This window comes from Rhipicephalus microplus, chromosome 2 (assembly GCF_043290135.1).
Source record: "Rhipicephalus microplus isolate Deutch F79 chromosome 2, USDA_Rmic, whole genome shotgun sequence".
NCBI lineage: Eukaryota > Metazoa > Arthropoda > Arachnida > Ixodida > Ixodidae > Rhipicephalus > Rhipicephalus microplus.
In genome coordinates this window covers 198190225-198195702 of record NC_134701.1, presented here as the reverse complement: position 1 = coordinate 198195702, position 5478 = coordinate 198190225, and positions in this window count along the sequence as shown.

The window sequence follows — 5478 nt, the reverse complement described above, 5'->3', positions numbered from 1 at the left end:
TTGTTCTGTTCTTCATGCATCTAGTAGAATAGCACAAGGAGTATTTCATGCTGGTCCCACTGGTCTTGGGTTGCATCCTACATTAAATACGAGGGGATAACTGCTGTGGTAGCTCAGTTGGTGGAGCATCGGACATGTTATTCGACGGTTGCAGCCTTTTGTGCACTTTTCTTTCTTCACGGTTACATTACAGTAACTTCTGATAACATCCCCCTTTACTTTCCCTCACATTATTGTCTGTTAGTTCTCATTAATATTGTGCCTAACAAACGAAATGAGCCCTTAACTTTACACTGTCCTTCATTTTCATAGTGAGGGTCTCATTCTGGCAGACTTGATGCCCTGAGGAGGTGTGCGAGGGATTATTGGTCAGCTGCCACCTTGTAATAACGTCACATACTACATGACGCCAAACAGGCAAGAGGAGTGTTCCACACTTGCCGCAATGTGAACAAGTGGCACTGACTGAAGCTTCCATGTTTAAATGCACATATATACGCCATAAAGTGGACGGAGGGATGACCGCCACCATATCTCAGTGGTAGAGCATCGGACGCATTATTCAAAGGTCGCATGTTCGGCCCCTGCCCACCGGCTAGTTGTCTTTTCATCCACTTTCCTTTCTTCCCGTTCGCACTACAATTACTTCTAAATAACATTCGTTATGCTTTCTTAGGAATGATGGTCTGTTAGATCTCATTAATATTGGCTATCAAAGAAAAAACGAGCCCTCGAATGTACACTTCTTTATGTGTAGAGCATGTTTGTTAAGGTCAGGCACGACCGTTTGTGACACAAGAGGGCAAGAATCTTCTCCCTAGAGCCGCTTTACATTCAAACTGTTGTGGAATCCGAACCACAGTAATGGTAACTTGTCACCAGTATTTTCCTGTGTGCCACCTTATGAGACGTATCAAGCAAATGTTTGACTATATTTAGCACTGCTATAAAGAAGGATGCCATATGGGAGTTAAGATTAACATTACTGACATTTTTGCGCTTGGTAGTTGCCTTTGCCATTCATGAATGTTACGTCTCAACATAACAGGATTCCATTGCACTCTAGATTTCATACCCATGAGATTCATCCCATACTCTAGATTTCATACCCATCAGTCCAGATACTGCCTGTATGCGTTGGTTTACCGATGCTGGCCTTCATGCAAGACGAATTCTACCAGAGCATACAGACTGTCATGCCATTTAAATGCATTGTTTTATTGATCCGACGTGTATATTACAGACATCATACTTTGCAAATCATTGCTGTCCATAGATCACTGGCCCTGGCAGCATTAAACACAGCCACAGAAATCTCCCGGCAAAACTGTACCTTAAAATCTTCCAAAAGTGCTGCTGTAGCCGACAACATCATGCACGGCCTAGCACATGGCCCCAGCGTATGGCACTGACCTTATCTCGCTAGCGCCACGCAAATGACTCAAGTAAAAGTAAACATAACAGCACTTGTGGGTATACACTGAAACAATGCACTGGGACAGAATGCGAGTAAGATTGCGAATCTATTCCTTGTTCACTAACTCACAAAATGAAAAAAAAAACACCTATACACCTGAACTGCATGTTTGCTTGAAACATGCAGCACACGGGTATAGATGGGGACTGCACACAAATATTTGTAAGGCATTTCTTCCACCATGTTCATGAAATTATGTTGTAGAAAATGTTTATAAATAATCTAAAAACACACTTAAATACAGAAATAAGCACTTCGATGAGTTTTGTTTGCACAGCAAACAAAACGATACTCTCTAAGAATAAAAAAAATGCAAGCCCAGAATCCATCCTTGTTACAGCAACTATAAGAGACTTAAACCAGGCAAGCAAGGTGCACTCGTAGTAGCATCATTCAAGAAATGCAAGCTGTAAAAGGCGAGCACCACATGTACGCGAAAGCGGGTTAGAAACACGCTAATCTAGCACCTTTGAGATCAACATTCCTAGATTTTTTTTGTGTGTGTGTCAGTTTGAAAGCTACTCTCAAGACGCACATTAGTGTCCCCTTTCTGTTCTCACATGCAACGTGTAAAGCCAGGTTAAGAATGCATCAAACACCCCCGTGTGGCAGGAAACAGGGGACACTCCACACGGACGCCACCTTTGAAACACTGGTTGGCATGAGCTGTGGAAATCTAAGCAGATGGGGAATCGAGGCAGCAACTAACAATATTTTTGTCACGATTTGCCATTCATGTCACTTGTGCCCTCATGTCATGCAATGCAGATTGTGGTAGGCGTGAAGCTAACAAAACTGCCATGACAGTACGAAAACTTAGCTCATTATTTATAAGACATGCGCGCTAAAATTTTTTACGTTACCTGTCATTTATGGTCTTTATAATCTGACGTTGCCGTAGGCAAATTTTGGTGTACATTAATGAACCAGCCTGTTAGGCTAACGTTGAATGCTACGACATGGCAGAGAATGCAGAGAGGATGCTCCATGCACCATAGTTTTCAAACCTGTGATTGTATTCTTTTCAGAGAGCGGAGAATATCCAAGAACCGTAGTGTTGCATTTGTGTTGCTTCAGCAACTAACCTGCTTCAAAAGTAACAAGCCAAGGATGACAAGGTGCCTTTGACAAAGATAGGTCCAGGTAGTGAATTGTCGGCCTGTGTAAAGCAACTTGTCCTGTTCATTCAACCTTTACAGCACATAGTTTCCATCTGTCAACTACCAACTTTACCTTGAAGTTTACAGTTGTATCCACTGCACCAAGACAGCAAGGTCAAGGAAGCCATAGGAAATCATTTGTAGTTTTTAACTTTAGTGTAAAAAATATACCATAAATGAAAAAAAAAAGGAAAATGGAGGACAAACAAACAACTTGACAGTGGTAGAACTCGAACCTACAACTTTTGGGTATGCAATCTCTTGATCCATTTGCCCTTGTTTCATTCAGAGATGTGGAAGTTGCATAAGAATATATGTTAACAAGAAGGTTTGCCTGAACACTATGAAATAATAATAAAAAGCCCTATCTTGCATAAAGCCTCCATTTTTTGTCTAAGGTGGTCTGTCAAATTGTAGACCCTCACTGAAAAAAAAAAAAACAAGTACAGTAAAGCTTTCTTAATTTAAACTCGGTTATTTCAAACTTATAATAGACCCTCACTGAAAAAAAACAAGTACAGTAAAGCTTCCTTAATTTAAACTCGGTTATTTCAAACTTATAATTAATTTAACCTGACACTCTGGTCCCAGCACAACTCTTTGTATGTTTATGGGAAAAAACTCCATACAATTCAAGCGCATCAGCATTCGCAACAGTCCGCCTCGGTGGAACAGTTGCTACGGTGCTCGGCTGCTGACCCGAATGTCGCAGGTTGGATCCCGGCCTGGGCGGTCGCATTTCGATGGAGGCGGAATGGTAGAGGCCTGTGTACTGTGCGATGTCAGTGCAAGATAGAGAAGACAAGTTCGTCAAAATTTTCATAGCCCTCTACTACACGTGTATTATAATAATCTGATGGTTGATTTGGTTGGTTTGTGGAGTTTAACGCCCCAAAACCACTATCTGATTATGAGAGACGCCGTAGTGGAGGGCTCCGGAAATTTCGGCCACCCGAGGTTCTTTAACGTGCACCCAAATATGAGCACACGGGCCTACAACATTTCCGCCTTCATCAGAAACGCAGCCGCCGCAGCCGGGATTCGATCCCGCGACCTGCGGGTCAGCAGCCGAGTACCTCAGTCACTAGACCACCACATTGGGACTAATCTTATGGTTTCGGGACATAAAATCCCTGATAATATTAGCATCCACAACGGTTAAAAGCCTCTGCTTTTCATCGGTGCTTGCAGAATTTGGCGCCAAATGATCATAATGTGTTACATAACCAAACCAAACTGAATTTGCTAGAGGGGAAAAACAACAAAGCGGCAGCATTTCTCAGCACATGAGAATTCGGGCGCTGCGCCAGAGCCTTTAGGCAAGCGGCAAACAACGCTCATTGAGTGGCAACAAGAGAAATGTAAGCGAATGCAAATTACTGATTACTCTAATCTTAATTGAGTTTTCTCTGCCATGCAAATAAATGTGTCCTGGAGCACAAATAGTGCTATATATTTTGGCATATTAAAGCTTCCTGCACACATCAATGCATGTTGGTGCATGTTTCTGGCTTAATTTCATTATATTTCTGTTTGCTGTTAGAACTCCATGAATTTAACTTGCATAACGACCCCCCACAAACATCAGGTGCCTAATTCGCCAAAACGAGTCCAGGCAAGATTTCTTTGAATTCGGCACGCTCAGTGTAGTGCGACGTCCGTTCGTTCAAGCACCTGTCCCCTAATCCAAACTCCGCTTTATTTGAACAATTTGATAGTCTCCTTCAAGTTCAAATTAACGAGCTTTTTTTACTGTATCTGTAAGAAACAATATTGCGCAGCAACTAGAAGAGGCAGCATGCTATTTCAACTTCTTACTTTGTGTCCAACTACCATTTGTTTTTAGAAGCTACAAAATCATGCGAGTGAAACTAAAAGGCCAGGAATATGTGATAGATAGGCGGTGAAGCTATCAATAGTGTTTACAAGTGACATGCACCTATTTGAAATAAAAGAATTTTTCAGCTGCTCAAAATAACGTCATAATTGAGATGCATGAAATGAGCATGGCAAGCAAACTCATCTGGAATCTTGTCAGAAGGAGAGTCGAGGTTGCCTAAAAGAGTGCAGAAGCAGATCATTGTTTTTCAGTAATGTAACAGTGAAAAAGCTACAGTACGAAACATATTGTGACCATGCACACAGACAATGTTATTTTGTGCAGGGGTACACACAAAAAGAGGCGTGCATTTGCAATTCTATCGAACCTGCAATAGGCCCGTCAATATTGTCATGTCACTCCGAAAAAAATTTGTGTGAGTACACCAATAATAGTGGAAGTGAGCTTGTTTGAATATTAGCAGGCATCAGGAACTATGTTTCCAAGTGTGAAGGCACAGAGAGAAGATGCAGACAGGTTCTGTGCATGCAACGTGTACTGTATCGTCCTGTGTCATATACAAGCATAACAAATATACTCGGCTGTCATTATTCGAACTTGCACACAAGAGAAGGAATGTTTCAAGCTTGCATTCGCTACTGCACAGTTGGTATACATACAAATAGTGCCACCCTTCAATTTGCATTTCAATCGAGTAAGACATTGGCGGAGGGCTGGTTCACAATACCTAGCTTGCAGTATTCTCCAGACCTGTACAAGGGCGGAGTGAAGCTTGAATTCTAAACAAAAGCAAAAGCCTAATACAGGCTTCAGAATATGTGTAAATGCATATTCCGAGACGCAGCTTTTTGGAAACACCAAATTTGGAAACTCTAGATGCTTGTTTTGTATGATAGTTTGGCATGTGGCGCCACCTCTGATAAATTAATTAGTGGCGAGCATTGCCTAGAGGATATCTTTATTTAGTTCTAAAGTAAGGGTGCGTGCCCCTCCAAGTATTC